Genomic DNA, 25,121 nt, shown 5'->3' on the forward strand with positions numbered 1-25,121 from the left:
TGGTAGATGGGTACTAATGGGGGGGGGGGAGGAAAAACAGCTTCAGAAGATAATTCTAGAAGGGGCAGTGACTGTGGGACCAAAATGATGTCCAAGACAAGGGATGAGAGGGGAAACAAGTTGAGGGGAACTCTGGGGGAGACTGTTGGTTTCATCACTGGGTATCCGAGATGGTGACAGGAAAAGATCAGAAGGGTGATGAGGGGTAACTGAATGAACTCCCCGTTGTTTAAAGCATCTTCTCTTAAAACAACTGGTTAGAAAAAGTCTTATACTATAGAGATTTTCAACAAAACTTCCACATACCTCTGTATGTGGAGTTTGAACTTTGAAATCCTACAGTAATTTGCTCAGGAAAATTAATGCTTGGCAGTGGTCTTGTTCGCTAATTTTTTTATAAAATTCAGGTCCACATATCTACTCATGTAAAACTGCACAACAGCAAACACTATGAGACCCCGATTAAATGCTAGATGAGGGTCAGTCCTAAACTGTAAGTTTCAAAGACATGTGTCTGATCACTCCTAATTATAAGTAGCAATAAAAGTCTTTAGAGAATGCTGATGACTCAACTCTGAAACAATTTCCTACTACTTCTCTTTCCAGCCTCAGTACAAATTTACATTAAGAGCAAGTTAGAGTGCTTGGAAAACTGTGTTAAAACAAAAATACTAGCCATTAACATCTGCTATCAGGGTGAATCTGGACTTCCACTATCTTGCAACCAAAATGCAGCACAGAAATCAACTGTGTGCTAACCCTGACACGAGTGCACACCACTCCCAACTCTGCTCACCAGAGCAGCTCACTGGCCTAGTCATCGACTTTAAAAGGAAGTAGGATAAATTAAAATGTATAAAGTACCTTCATGCAGACTGGGACACTACATGAGATCTTGCTTAGGAACATAATAACCCAGCACAAACTCTTGATTCACAGAGAAGGACACTGAGGTCCCGAAAACGTTATGTTTCCAACTGGAGTCAGAATCAAACCATAACTCAAGGTCTGCTTCCTGATCCGATTTGGTCTCCACCACACCAAGCTGCGTCTCTCAGCTGCCTGCAGAAACTCAAAATGGAAGAGACGTATCAACATGAAACACCAACCAGAAACCACAGTCTGGTGACAGTAAGGTACTGTGAGTCTACTGCGATGTCCCCCCAACCTCGAGGAGATGGGAGAATCAGCAGATGAAAGGAAGAAAAACATACATTCACGGAATTACTGGTGCAAGGCAGGCAGATGGCCTAGGCTGGGGTGGGAGTCTGGCTCTAAATATGGTGTGTTCTGTACTTAAAAGGAGAAACTGAGCAGGAGGGAAGGACAAGCAAAGCAGCCTTTTCTTCCAAAATAAGCCCAAATTCCTGGGAAGATGCTCCGAGGCTAGATGCTCACTCCCTGGACGGCTCGGTACCGCCAAATTGAAGCCAGCCCCCAATATAAGGTGTGAGTCCTTGACAGCTGTGCTAGCCGCGAGCGCTCCTCCCAATCTGTGGGGCAAAGGAGCCCAGGAACCAACGGTGGTGGGGATACTGCTGGAACACGTACGGACGGGCCCTTTCTCTTCCACTTTCCTGACTCGGTTCTCTGACAAATTCTGGGCCTTTATAAACAGGAAAAACACATTTGAAGTGAAAACAGAGTGTTCTTTTTAGAACTGGCTAAACAAGTCTTATCTTGAGTCACTAACCAAAAGACACCCGCTAAAGCAACACACCTTTGCTATTCTCGAGACGGGGGGAGAGGGGTGGCTGCCTGCTGATGCCTGGTCTTACATGGCCCGTCCCTTTTACTTCATTTTTTTTTATTTTTTGAATTCTATTTTATTTATTTTTTTATACAGCAGGTTCTTATTAGTCATCCATTTTATACACATCAGTGTATACATGTCAATCCCAATCTCCCAATTCATCCCACCACCATCCCCCCCCCGCCACTTTCCCCCCTTGGTGTGCATACGTTTGTTCTCTCCATCTGTGTCTCAATTTCTGCCCTACAAACCGGTTCATCTGTACCATTTCTGTAGATTCCACATATATGCATTAATATACGATATTCATTTCTCCCTTTCTGACTTACTTCACTCTGTATGACAGTATCTAGATCCATCCACGTCTCTACAAATGACCCAATTTCGTTCCTTTTTATGGCCGAGTAATATTCCATTGTATATATGTACCACATCTTCTTTACCCATTCGTCTGTCGATGGGCATTTAGGTTGCTTCCATGTCCTGGCTATTGTAAATAGTGCTGCAATGAACATTGGGGTGCATGTGTCTTTTTGAATTATGGTTTTCTCTGGGTATATGCCCAGTAGTGGGATTGCTGGGTCGTCGGCTCATCCCTTTTACCTTTGAAGGGATCAAACAAGACAGTCCTGCGCCCAGTTTGCATTTATTAGGCTGCACTTGCATTCTTGGTGTGGGCGGGGAAGGGAAACAGCCAGCCCTGCCCACCTGAAGCAGGATCGGCCTTGCAGCTACACTGCTTGCTAAGTGTAGTTCAGGGCTCCATAACTGGCATCAACAGCTAAGTAAATTTTCAAACACTGTAATAAGGCTAATGACTCTGTATCCAGAACAGGCCTTCCTTCCCGCCCCCTCTGTTCCATCCCACCCTCCCCTCCCTCCCAACTGTCCTCTGGTCACTGTGCCTGTGGTCATGTCCACTAGGGGGAGCAGAGGGGCAGGGAAAACAGTTGGAAACACACATGGATGAACTGTATTCTGACTCTGCCTCTCAGGCAGGAGGTGTGCACATTATTGGCAGGTGGACAAAGGAGTGAGAAGGAAGCTGTCACTTCTGGATAAGAATCTTCCCGTGTTCTGTAAGTGTCATTTACCAGGCTCACAGGTTGTTCACAGTTGACAGAATTTCCCATCAACAACAAAAAAATGAAACCACAGCAATGCTAAGAATTCTGAAAACATCTACTAAACCAAAACAAAAAGCACGGGTCGGGCTTCCCTGGTGGCGCACTGGTTGAGATGCAGGGGACATGGGTTCGTGCCCTGGTCCGGGAAGATCCCACATGCCGCGGAGCGGCTGGGCCCGTGAGCCATGGCCTCTGAGCCTGCGTGTCCGGAGCCTGTGCTCCGCAACGGGAGAGCCCACAACAGTGAGAGGGCCACGTACCGCCAAAAAAAAAAAAAAAAAAAAAAAAAAGCACGGGTCCCTGAAAAATGAAATAAATCCATTTAATCCAAGGTGTCTCGATTCTTGGCACAATTGACGTTTGAGGCCAGAGCATTCTTTGTCACAGGGGGCTGTCCTGCGTGCTGTAGGATGTTAGGCAGCATCCCTGTCCTCTAGCTACTACACGCCTTTAGAGATATAGGCCATTAGAACCCGCCACCACCAACTGTGACAACATAAATGTCTCCTGACATTGTCAAATGTTCCCTAAAGGATAAAAGCACCCAGGTTGATAACCAGTGCTTTAGCCCATCAGCAGCACCTTACCCGCCCCATAGGATGAGACTCAGGGAAGGGCAGCCCATAGGACTAGATCGCAGGGCAAGGAGAAGCAAACCAAGTAAACTCAGGAGCCAGTCACCAGCCCTGAAGATGCGCAGGCTCAGAGCCCTGAGCTAAGACTAGAGGCCACAGAGAGACGAGAGGAGGGCGGATTCCTGATGCTGCCCCAAGCTGACTGACCATGAGTCTCATTTTCTTCCACATCCCTCAGTGCCAACACTATCCTGGCACCTGCCACGGAGTTCATGCCTGGGCTGGCTATGCCCCCATGTACTAATTAGTATATGTCATTGACGCTCCACTCCACAAAGATCCTAGTCTACAAATCAAGGTACAGGAAAGAAGGCTTTGAGAAGACAAAAGGTGGATGATGCTACGTCAGACAGTCTTAAATAGAAAAGGATTGTCATCTGGCTTCCAGCCCAGGAAACCATGAACACACATTGTGACAGGTCGATGATGACTCTCTAGGAAGAAAAAAGGAATGGTGTGTGAAAAGATCACATGGTGTGTATATTCGTTAGGTAGGTCTCCTTGATGTTGGATGAAAAACTCAAAGATTCGCTTCCACTCAGAGCCAAGAACAGTAAAGCCACAAAGGAATTTTATGGGTTTTTTCCTCTGAGGATCAGACTTCCGGCAACTCCTTATACGTAGAAAACACCCACGAATGACAACAGGCCCCAGATGGCCCCAGTAATCAAGAAAACCAGAGTCACAAGAATCAGCAAAATTACTTCCAAAAACTAGGACAATGCCCTGAAGATAAAGCTCATTATTCAACAAGTGCTCCCCGAACCCTACAAGTCAATCACCCCAGGACCCCACTCCTTCACCTGGAGAGCAGCACACGCTGGAGCTGGCTCAAGAGTGTGCACTGTCTGCAGGAACAGGACAGCCTTTCAAGCACGAGATCTGATAAAGACCAGCAGGTTAAAAGTTTTTAAAAACTAGCTGGCAGGGACTTCCCTGGTGGCGCAGTGGTTGGGAATGCGCCTGCCAATGCAGGGGACACGGGTTCGAGCCCTGGTCCGGAAAGATCCCACAGGCCGCGGAGCAACTAAGCCCGTGCGCCACAACTACTGAGCCTGCGCTCCAGAGCCCACGAGCCACAACTACTGAGCCTGCAAGCCACAACTACTGAAGCCCGAGGGCCTAGAGCTCGTGCTCCACAAGAGAAGCCACCGCAATGAGAAGCCCGCACACCACAATGAAGAGTAGCCCCCGCTCGCCCCAACTAGAGAAAGTCTGCACGCAGCAACGAAGACCCACGCAGCCAATAAATAAATAAATAAAAACCAGCTGGTGAGTGACAAGATGAGTGCACACACGTGAACATGCACACACCATCAGCGAAAGTGGCCACTCAGAGGCTTATCAAACGTAAATGGTTTAATGAATTTCCCATCACTCCTAAAACGGGGTTATAGCAAATCCCCAAGGAATGCAAAGCCCAGGCTCTGGCAGAACCTAGGTCATAAATGCTCCCAGTCTGAATTTTCTTAGGGAAGAACTCAACCACCAGATGCTTACTTGTCCCTGAATTTATAAATGAAGGTCAAAGCTAAAATGGAGCACCTCAGGAGAGTTCCCTGCCCTCAGAGTTAAGGACTGCCGAAATCCAGGCCTCCCAACCGTGATACACTTAAGAATCACCAGGGCTCCTTTTTTTTAAAAAAAAAAAAAAAAAAGACAGCTGCCAGGTCTCACACCTCAAGATTCTGATTAACTTGGTCTGAGGTGCGGCCCAAGCCGGGGTATTTTTATTTAATACACAGGCAAACGTGATAACTATTACATTCTTGGAAAGATGTCTTTTCTATCATGTCTATGGGTCCTATCTAGTGGGATCCAAAACATGGTCTAGCCCACTATTTAAAATGATAAACTCTCTACTCTGGACAAATGCAGTCGAACTGGCTTATTAGACAATCTACATGCAAGGCACTCTGGTTTTCTCCTTAAAGAATCATGCGCTGGTCTTCTCAGACGAATGCCAAGAAGCCCTGCCCAAGGAGGCAGTCTTTCAGGAAGAGCTAGTCCACTATAGAGCCCTGTTAGACCTCTACACCATGGAAGGACTTGTTGGACGGTTAGGGTTTTTATTAACCTCTCCTTGGCATTTGGCTCCAAAGATGAGAGATTATCTGAGGCTAAATGGCCTCAATGTGTACCAGTGCATCTAGTAACCAGCACCTCTATAACCCTGCTACTCAAAACCTGGCCTGCGAGGGGCTTCCCTGGTGACGCAGTGGTTGAGAGTCCACCTGGACGCGGGTTCGTGCCCCGGTCCAGGAAGGTCCCATATGCCGCGGAGCGGCTGGGCCCGTGAGCCATGACCGCTGAGCCTGCGCGTCCGGAGCCTGTGCTCCGCAACGGGAGAGCCCGCGTACTGCAAAAAAAAAAAAAAAAAAAAAAAAAAAACCTGGCCTGCAGGCCTGACCAGCAGAACTGAGATGAGCTGGTGGACTGTTAGAAATCTCAGGCCCAATCCCAGACCAACCGAATCAGAACTGGTATTTAGAACGCGAGCCTCAGGTATTTGTTTGCACATTAAAGTTTAGAGACGCATTGGTATTGTTTTTTTTGTCCACATCGGCAGGCGGACTCTCAACCACCGCGCCACCAGGGAAGCCCAGACACATTGTTTTTTATCTCATCCAGGATACTAAGAATGAGGGCCAATCGGACACTACTTTCCAGTGGGGGGATGATGGAGAATGTGGCACGAGTCTTCTCCTTTTCATAATGTGCAAAGAACTTAATGATTTGGTATTACTTCTGAATAAACTGGAGACATGTCAGGAAGACCGGCTGTCTTATAGACATTCTTTGAGTTACTGTAAGATGCATACCGCTGAGATGAGAATGACCTCTGCAGATGGCAGGGTTTTATCATTGTGAATTAGGAGTGCTTATAAGGCAACTGACCATGCTTTCTAACTGCAGGATTTTGATCCATTTTGCTAAAATCCAAGACACCGTGTGGATCCATGTCTTCCAACTTTAACTCCGATATAGCAAATAACTCTATACAACGAATCACTCTATGCAGCTACCCATCATATACTCTGTGCTGCTCAAAGGCAGATATCAGCAGGGGGTTATTGGGCTTTTGTTGTCTTTTAATTGCTCAAGTGCGCAGTTTAGAAAACCTGCTTAAGGATCCTGACTATTGTCCTACATGACTTCAAAGTGAAACAGCCTTCGACTCAGGTAAGCATCCTTTATCAGGGCCTTAATTTTGCCTAAGATGATGTGAACCAATATTTAAGTTTCTAGAAATGCCTCTAATTCTGATATCTTCCAGGGCATATAACTGACTGACTTTATGGCCACTGAAAGCCTTTCAAAGCTTTGCTGAAAGAAACTATTTTTGAAAGATGACTTAAGTTCTTTCTGAAAGAAACTATTTGAAGGATGACTTAATCCATCTACTGTTCTTGATCGACTTTGCCCAACCTTTTGTAACAAACAAGCTCCTTTAACAGTCTTTCTTTCTCTCACACACATACGCATAGGCACACATACCATAGGAACTTTCTAATCCTTTAACTCCTATTTCATTTTTGAAACAAGATATTAGTTTATGAAGTTCATTTTGATAACATCTTTGTTCATGTGCAAAATGATTAATGACAAATTACCTTTTACCCATTTAGCGTGTAACACACAGCATCTAATTATGTAAGAAAAAAGTATGACTGGTCAACAAAATCAATTTCACAATTACAGTCTTATTAGTATACATTTTGCGTGGGGACCCAACGTCTATTCAAAACCAGAGAGCAATCTAATTACCGGCCCCAGCATCAAAACTAGACAGGAAACAGCCCAATGTTTGGATTTCTTGTATCTGAATTTGAAAACAACAAATCGAATGGTTTATAAAGGGAGGACTCTTTACTTCCTCTGGACACATTTTCATGCAGAACGTGTGCTCCATTTCCCAGGAAGAACCACAGAGGAGACTATTACTGCTCTTTCATCAGTGTTCACAGGTCTTCTTGGGGAGGAAGGACAGCATCTCAGCTGTGGCGCGGGGAGGCGGGGCATGACTGCTGGGCTTCCTGCCCTCAGGAGGTGCACTCCCCCTTTCCCTGCCCGCAGGAGTTAAAGAGGCGGGGCTTCCATACCCAGCTGAGTCCACCCAAGGCTTCCTGGCAATCACCAGGGCAGCTGTGTAGATTTCTATCTAGGATGGATCAGAAGTCTTGCACCCAAGACCCATCTTCCAACTCAGCTTTGCTCTAATAAAGCTGGTTCTGTAATCTTCATCTGGCTTCTACTATTCTCTCTACTTCAGAACCCAGAAGGGAGGAAGGGTGTGACTGACTGGCATCTCCAATCCCCCATAAGTTTATTTTCTAAGTTTTCCATGTTTTGTTGCTAAGTATCAGGATAAGACAGGTGGTTTCCGGCAGCTATTTGAAAGCACTTCTCCACAAATAACAAATTCCAGGTGTATGAGTCTTTAATTCTAATAAATTAAAAGACAAAATGACTATCACAGTCAAAATATTTTCTCTAAATATTGATTTTTTAAAAAATACTGTAAGATACGCCAAAAGATTTCTGATCCGATGAATCCAACTTGTGGCTAGAAGGGAAGATAATCTGGAGGAAAATCGGCAGAATTATCAGTAAAATGCTCAATAATTTATACTTTGCCCTGAGTGTTCCTAATGCATCGTGCCTGTAACCAACAGTCCATTGGGGATATACATATTTTTATAACATAGCATTTCCAAAAACTTCCTGGGTTGCTGGTACAGAACTACTAACCACAATGCAAGCTCTTGATAAATGCTGGCAGGCTTTCAAACTCTTCCATCTTAAAGTGGGATCGGAGATCATATATGTAAATATCTATTTTATTTAATGACTTCAAAAGATAGAAATGGTGAAAAGGACATCACCAGCATTCAGAATGAAAGCCCAGGACACCCTCAAGAACCCCCAGGGCATGAGAACCATCACATGGCAACTGCTGCTCTAGACATTTCCAATCTCTGGATTTGGCCTGACCCCAGTCGACATGTCTTGGAAGAAATCTTCAAAGCAATGTATATATTTGACCTAAGATAGAAGGCAGTAAAAAAGGAAATGGCCAGGGCTTCCCTGGTGGTGCAGTGGTTGAGCGTCCACCTGCCGATGCAGAGGACACGAGTTCGTGCCCCGGTCCGGGAAGATCCCACATGCCGCGGAGTGACTGGCCCCGTGAGCCACGGCCGCTGAGCCTGCGCATCCGGAGCCTGTGCTCCACGACGGGAGAGGCCACAACAGTGAGAGGCCCGCGTACGACAAAAAAAAAAAAAAAAAGAAAAGTAAAAAAGGAAATGGCCAGATAAAACATATCTCTGGGTTTACTGTAAACCTGACAAAGGTTTTTCTCATTATTCTTCTTGTATTCAGAAGGACCTAGAGAAGAAAGTTCTCTTTCATCTTAGTATCATCTGGGCATCTAAACAACTGGTCGGATCTTACTCAATGACACGGTAAAATATAACTGACATTGCTTCCCCCTTCAAGAGAGTGGCTAGGAAAAGCGCAAAGCCAAATCACAGTCCACTTCCAGGAAGTAAATTGGTGCCTATTTTGTGTTTAAACCTCATTCCTGACTCTAAATGTCCTCTTATTTTCTCCCTGCCTCATCTGTTTCCCCTTAATTTTTTTTTTTTTTTTTTTTTTTTTTTTTGGCGGTACGCAGGCCTCTCACTGTCGTGGCCTCTCCCGTTGCGGAGCACAGGCTCCGGACGCGCAGGCTCAGTAGTTGTGGCTCACAGGCCCAGCCGCTCCGCAGCATGTGGGATCTTCCCAGCCCAGGGCACGAACCCGTGTCCCCTGCATCGGCAGGCGGACTCTCAACCACTGCGCCACCAGGGAAGCCCTCCTCTTAATTTTAAATGTATTTTTATCTTCCTGTATTACATATTTTAATCCTTTTTGAAACATATTGTAAGTAATTAGTTAAACAAAAAGGAACAAAACTATAGCACATAGAATAATGGTCCTCCAAATATGTCCACATTCTCATCCCCAGAACCTGTTACATTACATGGCAAAGGGGGATTATGGTATCGATAGAATTAAGGTTGCTAATCAGATGACCTTAAAATAGGGAGATGATCCTGGCTTATCCCGGTGGACTCACTGTAATCAAAGGATCCTTAAAAGTAGAAAAGGGAGACAGAGGGTAGGTCAGAAGGATACAACAGTCTCTCCTCAAGAACTCTCAGACTGTGTCCTAAGTTGTTTGCACAAAGCCAAGCATATTGATGTAACAAGTCTAGTCATTTGGTTTCTCCTGGTGACCTTTGGTTCTACTCTAGTGGTGAGAGATTAGGAATTTTAGAAGTCAGGAGGGCGTGAATGAAGATGACAGCACAGAAACTAACTGCAGAAAAGGACCACAGTTTAGGGCCATTTGGTATAAGTGCCAGCAGCCTCTCAGGAGGGCCTGGGAGCATCACTCTATGATTCTGACCAGAACTGATATTCACAATAATGACACTGCACCACCTCACTCATTAACAAGATGTAATACAGAATTCGGGGATATTTCTCGATAAATTCATATAGCTGAGCTCCTCATTTATAGATAAATGAGGCATGGATGGGGGGTGCAGAGGGAGGGAAGACTGTATGGTGAGATGTGAAAAGCACAGACGGGGTCAAATGTCACATGTGCTGACCACGGTGCTTCCCTGCTGGACCGTGGTTGCTACCCAACTATCCACTCTCTGAAAGCAGAGCTGTCCTCATCCTCACTGCAGTAAGAGCTGGCCGTTATCACTGTTAACACACATCCTCTCAGCTGAGGAGGTCCCCATTTAGAGCGGGGAAACTGAGGTATGAACGACCAAGCAGTCAAGGCCACACAGCTACCAGGTGGCAGAGCTGTTGAAGACCCCGGCCATCAGGCTTAACCATGGTTCTCGGATGCCTCAGCATCTATCAGAGAGCCTCACACCTCGAAGGTATCTCACTGATGAATAAATGGAGTGAGTCTGCAAAAAACCAAAGGGATTAAATCACTTGCTCGGTCCACGACAATAAGCACTTAATAAATTATCAGCTGCTTTCCACCGAGTGTTAGGGTTTTCCCCCAATTTCAAGGAAACCCTGTAAGGCAGCTCTTTTCAAATGAGGAGCTGGGGAGATATATAATAATCATCTGGAAAATTTTCAAAACATTGAGCCCTGAGCAGAGCCCTCCCTCATCCTCCTCCCCTAAGTTTGCTTTAGTCATCCTAGTTGGGCTTCAATTTGGGGATTAGAAAAGAAAACAACTTCCCAGGTGATCCTGCAAACACTCACTCCTATCGCCACCCCACTCCCACCCAGCAAAGCATCTCTGCTACGAGGTGTCTTGGCCTTTACGACAGGGAGGGAACCCAGAATGGGTTGAGTGTGTAGCCTCACGGTGGAGACTTCATTTCAAAGGTTATGAGGGGGCACAACGAAAATTTATGTAATCAGCAAAGTAATTCCAAATATTAGAGCTGGGCATCCAGGTATATAGCAAGGGCGTAAAAACACACACATACCTTACACTGCAGAGGCTATCCGGAGAAAATGGCAGATTACTAACACCTCCGTCAGGCAGACGTGCACAGAAGGAGCACGCGGTGTGCCCTCTGTGGGTCCACACGTTGTGGAGAAGACACCGAAGGTTCAAGAGATGGTCCCTGCCCTTAGAGACAAGTGCCTTCTCCACCAACCCTCCCACACAGCCGTGCAGAACACGCGAACTCAGGGCTCTCTCCAGGGCACCACACCAGGGGGCCCCAGAGGCTCAGGAGATGGAGAGAAGCCCCCCAGAGGTTTCAGAGACCCTGTGATGTAAACTGGGTCTCTTCCCTTCATTTCCCCTCATTTCTTAAGCTCCAACTAATGCCAGGCTCCAGGCTAGGCATCGGGGGATAAAGGATGAACAGAAGTTCTGGAAGCTACTGACTGCAAGCTGCAAGCTTGAGGAAGGGTACACAGCAAGAGAGATACCCAGTTTCTCTGCAGTTCTGGGGACCTGGGGAGGGTAGCTGTAAACCAGAGGGAGGGGACCCTGAGGCACAGAGTTCCAGGACTCGGGACAGTTTTGAATGAGTCTCTTAACATCTCAATTTGTTTCTGTCTGTCCTTAAAAGGAAGCCGCAGAAATAGGGGGTATCTAAGTCCCTTCCATTTTAAGATTCAAATGAGAACAGACTTCTATTGACCAGCTACTCAAATGTTTTGATAATTCAGGATGAACAATCTCATAGCCTAGAATGCGATCCTGGCAGGAGAGGGAGGGGCAGGTTGGCATCAGATGACAGAAACTGATTTACAGTGAGGGAATTATACATGAATGAAGCCATTATGCAGAACGGAAAACCACCGAAGTTCATTTTAACTGTGCCCCCTCCATTTTATCCCTTGCCTCGAACGAATATACTAAATTTATGTCACTTGTCTCTCACGACCGCTGGATTTATAAGCTCATTAAAAAATACTTTTATAATCACTGTGCAAAATACTATGGTCATTATTATAATGATTTAAATGCCTGCAGCAGTGCAGCAGGACCTGGGGAGAGTTTATTAATACCTTGGCAAAATGTGCCGTGAACACGCCATCGGGATGTTTGCTTTGAAAAACGTTCCCTGATTTTTTTCCAGTGAGCTCAGTTCACGTTGCGCTCACATTGTGACAGCCCCAACCAATGGGGCAGGTGAACTGTTTCCTCATTTCCTCTGCCCCATGGTGCTTCTCCCCACCAAAACCTACCCCAGGATCAAGGTTCTCAACCCGGAGGCACTGGTTCTCAACCCTCACTGTGCATCAGAATCACCGGGGGAGACTTTTTAAACACAAATGTCAGCCCACCACCCTCCCCAAGACGATGACTCAGTTGGCCTGGGTAAGGCGAGGAAACCAATGCAACGTTAAGCGTGCCCTCAAATTCTAAGCGCTATTGAGCTAACGTGTCCACCTTATCAGACACACAATTGAAGTGCGCAGAGAGAAAAATGGGGGAAAAGCAAGTCTGAGGGGTGAGGGTGGTAGGTGAGGGAACCCATCTAGAGGCAGCAGCCACTCTGCAGCTCCAGACATGGGACAGCTTGAGGGTAGACAGTCTGGGGTTGGCCGAATCTTTCAGTCTTTCCAGAGAACCAGAAAGCCCAGAGTCTTGGGACAAATCTCTGTATTTATCAATGTCTGCACTAATTTCGTTTTGTTGTTGTTGTTCTTTTAAGTTCCAGGTGGGCCCAAGTTCAAAGGAGTTTACAGTCTTGTGCACCTGCTCAGCCCACCTCATTACAGGTATCTGTTACTTTATCCTAACTGCCTAACCATACTTAACTTTCTGAACAGTAGCCGGTATTGTTCTCAACCAGATACTAATTTCTTATCATCACTCTCAAAGGCTTCAGAGCTCTAGCTTCTAGCCCGCATGCTCTCCCCAACACAGGCTTGTGAATTAGTCATACCTAACTGCCAATCCTAAGAAACTGGAAAGGCATTTAAAAGCCGTCTAGAAAGAGAGATGCAGACCCCAGGATCCAGAAAGTCTAAGTGACCCGCCCAGGACCACAAAGACTGTTGAAGGTGGGGTGACCAACTCCACCCTGGTATTAGCACTGGAAGTCCCCCGTCCTGGGAAACCCAGGCAAAGCGGGATTGTTGATCGTCCTGGATGAAGGACAGAGCCACACGGCTGTTCCTTTGGAAGGCACCCCCATCATCTGGAACTCTTGATACGTATACACATTCTAGCGTCAAGGTTTGCTCCCTGTTAAGATTCAAACTCCCTGAAGGAAGGAATTCAGATCCTGCAAGTCAAGTGCTTGATACTTGCTGGAAAAAGTCCTTATGACTCCTTGGTCAAGAAGGATGCCTGTTGGTCTTGTCCTTGGAAAATACAGGCATCACTGCTCTGGGAATCTCTCTGAAGAACCTAAGGTCTTGACTATTCAACGGGAGCGTCCTTCTCAGCCCGCAATGACCACTTCACCACTTCACTGACAGCAAGCATGAGAAACATGAAGAAATGAACGAGATGAGTAACTTTCAGCTGGCCGCTCCTTTCTCTCCTCGTACCACAAAGTCTCCTTCCTACCCTAATGAGGTTATTACCCATCATCAAGGATGTGGCATCTAATATGTTCTGAATTCTCCACTCAGAAGGCAGCCTCTCAGCCGTGAAAGGCGTCAGCCTCTGCAATCCTCTCTCAGAAGCCTGCTTGGGAATCACTCAAGAGGGTCAGAGCTGAACGCCGAGTGTCTTGCATGGATGGAGGGGCCGTCTGGTGTGGCAGCAAGAACCAGATTCCAATCTCAGCACTGACGTGAACTGCCCGAGCCCCCTCCCTTCGGGAAATTACAGAAATGGAGACGCAGCTTCCTCGTCTATAAAATGTCTACCTTGCAGGATTTTCATTTGCAAAGGGCCTAGTCCAGTGCCTGGTCCTGTAAGGCACCCCAGAGGCCTTTGCTAGTCAGGTGGGAGATCTCCCCCTACTGCCTGATTTCAAAACACACAACCGGCCTCCGCTAACCTAGTTTTATTCCGAATCAGACAGTGGTTTTCTCACTGCCCCTCAGCTGCCTTTCTCAAAAGATGCAAGCAAATCTGTGCGAGACACAGAGAGCAGAAGCAAGTGTTAGCAAATGTCACCACAACTGACACAAAGGATTTTTCTAGCTCGTCCGTCCGTGTTGATGGGGAAGACCGCAGAGCTCTGTCACCAAGCCCGATTCCCGATGTTGGTAAAGATCACTGCTTCAAAGAATTTCCTAGGTCAGCCCTTAAAGTCTGAAATCCGTTCCCCGAATTCATTATAACCCATAGTAATTCATTGTAACTCCATCTCTCAGAGCAAAACTCCACTTTCTGATTCACGGTCTAGAGCCATTCCCTTGTAGACGCTGTAGTTTAGAATTCCGACCAAATCAAGACCGAACAAGCCCTGTGCCCTTACGTTTTACCATCTAAACAAGATAAAACAAAGCAAGATGTACACATGCTTGGGAAACAATTCACATGGACATCATTTTAAGCAAACTGTATCTTAGATTCGAGAACTGTCTGCATTATTCTCCTAGCATAAAACCCGTTGTGGCAGTTCTACCTTTTTACATAACAAAGTTATGACCTTAGGTCACCAGATAGAATTACACTGCTCAAATTTATGCTTGGCAAGCTCTTTGGAGGTATAATCCACTTTGCAAGGATAAACAAGTGGCAGCTATCAAACTCTTACAGACACTCACATACAACAAACACCACCGCCATGACCCTCAACTCTCACAGACTCAAGACTGTCCATGCCAATCCTAAATTAAAATGTATCCCGATAACGTCAAGAAATAACCCAAGAGTCCGTGTAACAGGAAGTGTGACATTCTAACCTGGTAAGGGAAATGGACATTAAAAAGCATTACTTAGGTCTGTAGTCAATGTCCTGGTACTAGAGCATACAAAATGACACCACTGGGGGAAGCTGGGTTCATGAAACTCTCTGTACTCTTTTTGCAACTTCCTGTGAAATAATTATTTCAAAACAAAAAAGTTGCCTTTTAAAGCATTACTTATTGGGTTTCTTCCTGTTTGGGGAGATTTTTCATAATACAGAAGCCCAAACCCCATTCTGAATGCCCCCTTTCTACTTATGGGTCCAGGATAGGACCTACACCTAAATACTTTGAAAAAGGTCTGCAGATGTTTCCAGAAAACCTCCCCTGTTCAATGAGAACCCCAAACGACGTAAATCACTGGAGACTTTAAGAGTGGAGAGGCCGTTGTATTTGATCTTGGCTGCTGTGTGGAGGATGTGAAGAGGACATAGCCAGAGCCCAGGAACCCAGGGAGAGGCTCCTGCAGCTCTGGGTGAGGACTGAGTTGGATAAAGGCCTCAACAGGGTAGTGGCAGTCTTGGTTGGTAGAAATATTTAAGAGGTCAAATAAGCAGGACAATGAACAATGACTAAGTGGTGGGGATGGAGAGAGGAGTCTCAGATGACCACTAGGACTTTCATCTTGGGCAGTTTAGGCAACGTGGTATGTCGTCCACCAAGACAGGAAATGGAGGAGCCGGTGTGTAAGACAGGATCAGGAAGGCTGCCTGAAGGTTCTACAGGGCAACAGTATTATGTACCTTCTTCCTCTAGTGGAGGAATCCCCTCTCCCTTGTCTGACGGAACATAAAGAACTGAGGATGGACAACTTGGCACAGGGGGTGAGAAGAGCGGCCGTTGTTTAGCCACATCACCCACTTGACCCTGGTCAGATCATTCTCACAGCCAACAACACACACAGGCATTTAAACTTATGTACCTCCCTTTGGAAAAGAGCTACCCAACCAAGATGTCGTGCCCCACAGGATCTAGAGGCGCTTGGATTCTAACATTTCTATGAAAAGAACTAAACGTCACAGGAAATCTGACTTAAAACTTTTTTTTTTTTTCAAAATTGAATATCCTACAACAAATGTTTTCACATTTTTTTCTTACTTGTAGGAGTACAGGTTATTGGGAATAGGAAGTAGGTCCCTGGACAAACATTTCCCCGGGTAGACTGCCACAGCCCCCCAAAGTTTCACTTAGAAATGCTTTGGGGTAGAGAATTTAAAATCCAGGAACCCCCTGCAACAAAAGGAATGTTCCTAGAATAAACTACCAAGGATCATAAGAAGTAGAAGAGACCTCAAAAATAGCTACCTCTGCTGTACACCTGAAACTAACACATCATTGTAAATCAACTATACTTCAATAAAAAAATTAATTAAAAAAAATAGTTACCTCCGATTACCTTCTCTATACCTAAAGGAATCCTTTCAGTATCACTGATTATCAGAAATTAGTCTCTTCACCATATCCCCCATCCTCCACCCCAGTCTTTATCTACTGAAAGGCCATTTTCAGATGAAACATTGCCTTGTCAGGCCCTAAGCATACAGGATCCCTCCCTTCTGTTTCTCTTATAACTTTTATGAAATATCTGTGCATGGCATGGTTACTTTTATATTTGAATTATTCCTGATTGTATTATTATGCTATATAATAAGTACTATTTCTTGAGTGCTTGCTATGAACCAACTAGGAACTTTATGTAAACCTTAATTCTCACAGCCAGTATAATATCTATTTTACAGAAGAAGAACCCAAGACTGAGAGATTCAAGTACAGAAATGCTCTTATTACTTCTCTGTCCTAACCCAGGCTGCCCCTTCCTGTAAACCCTATTTCCTTCCACATTATACGTGTGATGCGAGGGTTTTATCCCCAACGCATCTAACATAGTTTTCCCACAGAAGATACTCAATGATTATTTGCTAAACTGCACTGACATCTCCCAGGCCCTCCCCCAGCAGGGCCACCCTCTACCTGCACTCCCTGTAAGTCGATGATTGTGTTAACCAGGTCCCAACGTTCCCAGTGGGATCTGGTTCTTGCCACATACTGGTACAATCTCTTCCTTAACCTAGAATCCCTATTTCTGGAACCATCATCTGTGTCACCATCATATAGTGCCTACTAGGTGCCAGGCACAGCTTTAAGGCTTCACAAACATTAACCTGGCTGATCTTCACAACAATCCTGTGAGGTCTATACTACTATCCCCATTTTACAGATGAGGAAACTGAGACTTGGTGAGGTTACGCAGCCTGCCCTGGGCCATTCAGTCATTAAGTGATGACCTGGGGTCTGACCAAAACTTCAGGGTTAGCTTTCTGGAAGCCACAGCAATCTTTGGTTCTTATTTAACCTTCCTCCCCACCATAACCCAATTGAAACCACCATGGCTTTATTTCTAATTGGAATAACCATTAAGCAAGGTCTTCTCCACTCTGGGTTGGTGTAATCGATTGTTTTGCACCTACGTGCAAGACTTCCTATTTACAGTGCCCCCCCTTATCCTTGGGGGATACGTTCCAAGACCCCCAGTGGATGCCTGAAACCGTGGATAGCACCAAACCCTATATATGTTATGTTTTTCTTATACATACCTACCTGTGATAAAGCTTAATTTATAAATTAGGCACAGAAAGAGATTAACAATAACTAATAATAAAATACAACAATTCTAACAGTATACTGTAATAAAAGTTATGTGAATGTGGTCTCTCAGAATATCTTATTGAAGAAATTTACTGTCTTTTCCTTGTTAACTAAACACCATGCACTGTGGCTGTAAGTTTTGCAATCTGAGGGGCAACAGCAAAACTAGCACAAATTTCTTTTTTCTTCTTCACAATTTCACAGAAGATTCGTTTTTACTGTATATCTTAGCAACCTCATTAAGTTGAGAGCTTTCACCTTTTCATTTAAAGAAATCACTTTAGGGCTTTCCTGGCAGCTCAGTGGTTGAGAATCCACCTGCCAATGCAGGGGACACGGGTTCGGGCCCTGGTCCGGGAAGATCCCACATGCCGCAGAGCAACTAAGCCCGTGAGCCACAACTACTGAGCCTGTGCTCTAGAGCCCGTGAGCCACAACTACTGAGCCCACGTGCTGCAACCACTGAAGCTGGCGCGCCTAGAGCCCATGCTCTACAACAAGAGAAGCCACCGCAATGAGACGCCTGCGCACCACAATTTAGAGTAGGCCCCGCTCGCCGCAACTAGAGAAAGCCCGTGTGCAGCAACGAAGACCCAACACGGCCAAAAATAAATAAATAAAATAAATAAATTTATATTTTAAAAAATCACTTTACAGCTTCTCTTTGGTATATGTGAATTGCCAGCAACACCACTCCTGCGCTTTGGGGCCATTATTAACTAAAATAAGGGTGACTTGAACACAAGCCCTGCAATATCACAGCTGTTGATCTGAAAACTGAGATGGCTACTATGTGACTAACGGGCAGATACACTGGACAAAGGGCTGATTCACATCTGAGCAGGATGGAGTGGGATGGTGCAAGATCTCATGGCTGCTATTCAGAGTGGCGCACAATTTAAAACTTGTGAATTGTTATTTCTGGAATTTTCCATGTAATATTTTCACGCTGTGGTTGACCGAAGGTAAGTGAAACTGCAGAGGGCAAAACCGCAGATAAGGGGAGACTGTATACCCAAGGCATTTATTTTATATTGTTACTTTTGGTCCATTGTTCTATCCCAATGGTTTTTCTTTGAAGTGTTTCTGTCAATCAAATCTCTAGGTATCATTTTGGCTTTGTATCATTTGTAAATTAAATAATTTACAGACTCCTTCAGCAGCCACTATCACAAGACCTTGACAGGAAAAGATACAAAATAAGACTTTAAACACTTAAATAGTGATAGAAAACCAGGAGAAATAAAGGTTCCAATAAATCATCAGTTCTCCAAACTGCTTCCAAAGCTGGGGGATGGGGAGGGGAGGAACATCCTGTTAAGAAATCATGCAGCTATTGAGTTCATTTTGCAATAATCTTTCTTAAAGAAATGGTGCCCCAGGGCTTCCCTAGTGGCGCAGTGGTTGAGAGTCCGCCTGCCGATGCAGGGGACACTGGTTCGTGCCCCGGTCCGGGAAGATCCCACATGCCGTGGAGCGGCTGGGCCCGTGAGCCATGGCCGCTGAGCCTGCACGTCCGGAGCCTGTGCTCCGCAACGGGAGAGGCCCCAACAGTGAGAGGTCTGCGTACCGCAAAAAAAAAAAAAAGAAAAGAAAAGAAATGGTGCTCCAAATTAAAAAGGAAAGTTCTATGTGAGAGGACATACAAGGAGAAAGCACATGAAGATCTTCTGACCTGCGGACAGTGGATCTGTATGTTCACGCACAGGCAGCATTCACCACCCACCACTGAGGAATTCGGTTTATCTGATGATCATTTGTCTAGGTTACCTCTTATTTGGTAACAGCTTTATTGAGCTATGATTCATATACCATACAATTCATTCTTTCAAAGTGTGCAATTCAAAGGTTTTTAGAATGTCCACAGAGTTGTGCAACTATCACAACAATCAATTTTAGAACATGTCCATCATCCTGAAAAGAAAATCCTTTTCTTATCACCTCATAGTACTCCATCCTCCCCCACCTCCCGCCCCCAGGAAATCAGTAATCCACTTTCTGTCTCCATAGATGTGCCTACCGTGGATGGTTCATATAAGCAGAATCCTATACTATGTGGTCTCCTGTGACTGTCATCTTTCACTTAGCACAATGCTTTCAAGGCTCATCCTTGTTATAACATGTATCAGTACTTCATTCTGTTAGTGGCTTAATATTCCACTGTATGGAGAGATCAGATTTCATCTATTCACCAATTGATGGCTATTGTGAATAAAGCTGCTCTATATTCATGTCCAACTTTTTTTGTTGTTTTTTAGGGTTTTTTTTTTTTTGCGGTACGTGGGCCTCTCACTGTTGTGGCTTCTCCCGTTGCGGAGCACAGGCTCCGAACACGCAGGCTCAGGCTCATGGGCCCAGCCGTTCCGCGGCATGTGGGATCTTCCTGGCCCGGGGCACGAACCCGTGTCCCCTGCATCGGCAGGCGGACTCTCAACCACTGCGCCACCAGGGAAGCCCCATGTCCAACTTTTTGTATGGACACGTTTTCATTTCTCTTGCGTTTATATCTAGGTGTAGAATTGCTGGGTCATATGGTAACTCTATGCTTAACATTTTGAAGAACTGTTAAAATGCTGTCCACAGTGGCTGTGCCATTTTACATTCCCAACAGTAGTGTATGAAGCTTCTCATTTCTTCATATCTTCACCAACACTTGTTACCATCTGTCTTTTTTTTTTTATTATTATTGTAGTCATCCTAGTAGGTGTAAAGTGGTATCTCACTATGGCTCTGATTTGCATTTCCCTGATGACTAATGATGGTGAGAACCTTTTCATGTACTTATTGGCTATCTGTATTTCTTTGGGGGAAGTTATCTATTCAGATTCTTAGCTCATTTTTTAATTGGGTTGTCTTTTTATTACTGAGTTGGAAAGAGGTTTTAACATATTCTAAATATAAGTCCCTTATCAGATAATATGGTTTGCAAATATTTTTTCCCATGCTGTGGCTATGTTATGAATCTTTTTATCCCCCCAAATTCACTGGTTTTATTTAATTCAACAAACATCTATTGAGCGCCTTCCCAGTGCAGGACACTGTCCCCAACAAGTGGAGGTTAGAGCCGTGAGTGAGCTCAGGACCCAGGTGAGGACTGGGGCTGACCACTCCCTGATCATAAAACAGAATGGGGTCAGTACAGAAGGGACAGAGAGTGTTGGGGGCCGGGTGCATGTGTGAAGAACAACCCCAGATGAGTCACTGGGGGCCTTCATACAGGCAGCCATCTGTGAAAGGTGTCTCTGAAGTGGTGTGAATGGTGGCCTATTGCCAGATCTCTCATTTTCAAGAGACGTCAGAAATTCCTGGTGGTGGTACACATGGGAGTGGACACTGGGCACCAAGGTCCCCTTGGGTGTCCACCCATGGCCTCCTCTGGTTCCTCTGGTTACAGCCCCCATGGAAGCGGACCTGTGGCCACTCCGGGACCCCCGTGGGAGTCTCTTCTGGTTCCCCTGGAGGGGACTCGAGGACCCCCTGGCACTGGTCCCATGGGAGGGGCCCCGGACCCCCGACATAGGAACCGGCGAGCACGGGTGCAGCCTGGGGAGTGGCAGGAGGACTGACGTACCCTGGCTGCCCGCCACCCTGGTCTGCTATGTTATGAATCTTTATCTTCTATGTCAAAACATAATTGTAATACTTATTTTTTCTTTCAAATAGATTTTACTCCTCTATTTGTCCAGTTATAAAATATTAAAAATGTTTCTAAGTCAAGCAATTCATATCACCATTTTCTATATTTTTTAATATAAGTGGGCATATCTCATGAGCTCCTTAAAGTATTATATTGTTATGATTTTTCTACGGATCAAACCATGACTCTTACAAATATAAAATGAACAGATATCAAAGATTTTACTTAGCTCATTAATTAAAGAGGGAACCAGAAGGATATTACAACAAATTCAAAAGAGATTACAAAGAACACACACAGAACACATCAGGAGTATTGAAATAAATATCGTTAATTTATGTAAAACTGGTTTCTTGAGAGCAATCAATAGTACCTCCACTGGACAAAATTAATTTGTATTTCTATAAATAAGAATCACTTCCACTGCTATCATTTTCGTATAACTTGCCACATTAGTACAATAGTTCAAAGAAAATGAAAGGCACAGATGACCCAGAAGGGTGCACTGGACACTAAATAATCTCTTTTGCCTATTTCAGAGTCAATTTTCTTGACAGTACTTTACAAGATGTCTAATATCAGTCAATCCAATCAGGAGATGGAAATCACACAGTAACATTAACAGGAAAAGCTTAATATAAACAATAGTTAACTACAACCAGGGTTAGGGTAACAAGAGATTGACTAGTACGCAGTAATACAAGGGATGCTAAAGCACACAGGAAGAGCAGCTATAAGGAAGAGCCACTACCCTTTGGACTGAGACAGAGAACCCAAGGAGGAGGCAGCACCCACCCCAGGGTGGGGACCCTAATTGTTGGAGAGGGCACAGCTTTGACTCCCTAGATGGCACAGAAGCCACTGTGGCGCCAGCTGGCCAAATTTCCTAGAAATGCATCCTCTACAGTGCCAAGGAAAGCTGTTCACAGGGAGGTATCTCACTGCAGGCAATCTGCTATATATCACCAAGAGGGTGCTCGGGAAGCTGCTGGCCACCGTGCTGCATGACACAGGAGCCAACACTGGAGAAGACACACAGCCTGGAGGAGCCCCCCAGAAGGCACAGAGAATCAGGAGCGAAACCCTTTCCTCCTACAAAGTCTCCCCAGTGCCCTCTACTGGCAAAGCTTAACGTTGTGCCATCTGCCAAGGAGAAACAATGAAGGGGCCCAGATTCAGTTTTAGGCAGCAGGCAAGAGGGACAAATCGGCAGTTGAGAGGCCATAAGCCAACAATGGCACAAGTGGTACAGTCAAATACATTTGAGAAATGCCAGATATATACCCAGAGAAAGACATTTGGGTTGTACCCTCTGGCTGGACAACTTGAGGCAACTTTCACCAAAACTGAAGACGAGGATTCTAATTGGGGCTTTTCTTACCCTATAATTTGTCAAAGGCTGACCCTGAGCGTTTATAAATTTATAGTACTAAGAATCCTCCTCAACTTTCCTATGAATCCTCACCTTCCCCTTCAAAGGAATACCCTTACCTTCCACTTCATTCCTGCTCTTTTCCTACCCTCCTAAACACACACACACACTCTCACAAACACAATGTTGTAACAACAGGTGTCACAGTCATCTGTGACTCACCCCACACCAATTCTGTACCGTTCTGACTGATTACATTCTGACTGAAACAGCGACTAAGAATATGCCAGTCCTTTCCTCTCTTAACATTACTTCCTCCATAAATTCTTCCAATTTTGTGCTAATATTCTTGCTTAGACATCACCATCCTGAGCCTGGTATTTTCTGGATCCAATTCTTCCCTGCCTGAGCTTTTAAGCCAGCCTGTGTTTTGTCTCTCTAATGGCTGGCAGGTGAGTGAAAAGCTCCACAACTGGGCCCTAGTCTAGGTAAAAGAAACGTGGCTCATCCTCACCTGTCACACTCCACAGCCACAGGCAACACAACCGTTAGCACCAGACCTGCCACTCCAAAGCCCATGGAACTGACCGAAGAATACAACACCTCCCACCCCTGATGAACCAGGACAGTCTGAGGCTGTATGAAAGGCTGAAGAAGATCGCAGTTAGAGAGGGTTCTAGACTAAGCCAAGGGCCTTCTCAAGGATACCATCCCTGCCAAGCCCACCCCAGGAACCATACGATGTAATTCAAAGTAAGTAGGTATGGGTGAGAGTACAGCTCTTCCAGAATCCAGCCTATAAAATAGCCAAACTAACAAAGAGGTTGGTACCATTGTTTTCTGAGAGGTACTTTTTTTTTTTTTTTTTTGCGGTCCGTGGGCCTCTCACTGTTGTGGCCTCTCCCGCTGCGGAGCACAGGCTCCGGACGCACAGGCTCAGCGGCCATGGCTCACAGGCCCAGCCGCTCCGCGGCACGTGGGATCTTCACGGACCGGGGCACGAACTCGTGTCCTCTGCATCGGCAGACAGACTCCCAACCACTGCGCCACCAGGGAAGCCCGAGAGGTACTATTTTATTGTCTGTTTGGGGCAACATGTGTAGCTCAGAACTTGAGTGCTCATAAATGCTGAACCCTGCAGAGTATGAATATAAAGGTCCTGCCAAGAAGAGCTCCTCTCTCAAACTTACTACTTCAGGTTTTCATTTTGGGGTTCAAGGGGAAGCAGCAATTAGGACAGAGAGGTGGAAAGACCGTACACCCAGAGCTCAATCCAGTATGAGATTTTTAAACAGTTTTGTTTCACAGACAAGTAGCCATTCCATGGTCAAGTTTCCTACCACTGCAGCCCACGACTCACAAGGAAGAGAGTGTAGGCGAGGCCCTGGGATAGAGACTCCAGGCATGTGCCCTGTTAGTAGGAAACAAGATGGAGTGGAGGATAGGGGCCCTGCTTTGGGGTAAAGTGATGGGCCAGAGAGGGCAGAACATCAAAATTACATGCATTGATAAGGATATACCCTTACTGTTATTTGATGGTAGACTAGAAATTAGGTCAAGGAGTTTTTTTTAATGACTTAACAGCATTTGGGAAACAGGGGGATTTCATAGAAAACTCCAAATTTCTGGCATCCCCTGAATAAAATGGGACTATCTGGTCACAGTGAACCCTTTCCTGTGAGAGGACCTTGGCAGGCATGAAGTGGTGAGCATGTCCATCCAATATTCCACGGAAACTACGCAGGCTGCTTTACATACCTGCCACCTGCCTAGCATTTTAGTACAGTCATGTACTAAAGGACTACAAGCTCCAAGGAGAGCAGGTCATGTGTTATTTTCCTTCGTAAGCATATTTCAACATAGTGTCAAGGGCACACTGCCCAGCAATTGTGCCTGCTGGGTGCTAGGCACTAGGTATCAAATACTCTACTAGACCCTCTGCATACACCAACTCATTCCATTCTTACCCTTTTGAAATATTTGCTCCCCACTTTGCATATGAGGTTCAGAGAATCAGCTAACTGCTCTTCCAAAGCTCACACAGCTAGGAAGCAACTACAGAATCTTATCCCAAGTTTATGTGATTCCAAAACAGTGTGGAAAAGCAAGTCAGGCTATGGAAAAAGAGTTTCTAGTTTTAAAAAAAAAAAGAGCTTGATAGCAAACACTCTCTGGTTTCCCAGATACAGTTTTTGTTCCACATCTGTCAACAGAAAGTACAGATATTATAGGGTCATTGTTTCTCTCTTCTGCAACTCTTAAGAACCTTGCATCAAGAGAGCCAAGCCCTCTCTAACCTTTGGAGATGGTCTGCACTCTGTCTGTGGAGTATGTTTCTTCTCAAGGCCCCCCCAACCTTCTGAGATGGTCCTCATTCTATGGAACGTGTTCCTCCCAGGGGCTCTCCAGCCTTCGGAGATGGTCCACAGTCTATGGAATGTGTTTCTCTCAGGGCCTCTCTAGCCTTTGGAAATGGTCCACACGCTGTCTGTGGAATGTGTATCTCTCTATATAAACTCACTTTCACTTAAAAAGAAGAAAGAGAGAGAGAGAGAGAGAGAGAGAGAGAGAGAGAGAGAGAGAGAGA

At 45.4% G+C, this 25,121-nt stretch overlaps 1 protein-coding gene across 4 annotated transcripts in view; it reads right to left on the reverse strand.

The window, feature by feature from the left end:
* The window catches only part of MGAT5 (alpha-1,6-mannosylglycoprotein 6-beta-N-acetylglucosaminyltransferase), a 366,943-nt gene that overhangs the window by 236,679 nt on the left and 105,143 nt on the right, over positions 1 to 25,121 (reverse strand). The gene's annotated exons all lie outside the window — the stretch shown is intronic.

The sequence above is a fragment of the Aethalodelphis obliquidens genome, unplaced genomic scaffold, assembly GCF_003676395.1.
Source record: "Aethalodelphis obliquidens isolate GAN/ISIS:26980383/991018 unplaced genomic scaffold, ASM367639v1 scaffold2, whole genome shotgun sequence".
Lineage (NCBI taxonomy): Eukaryota > Metazoa > Chordata > Mammalia > Artiodactyla > Delphinidae > Aethalodelphis > Aethalodelphis obliquidens.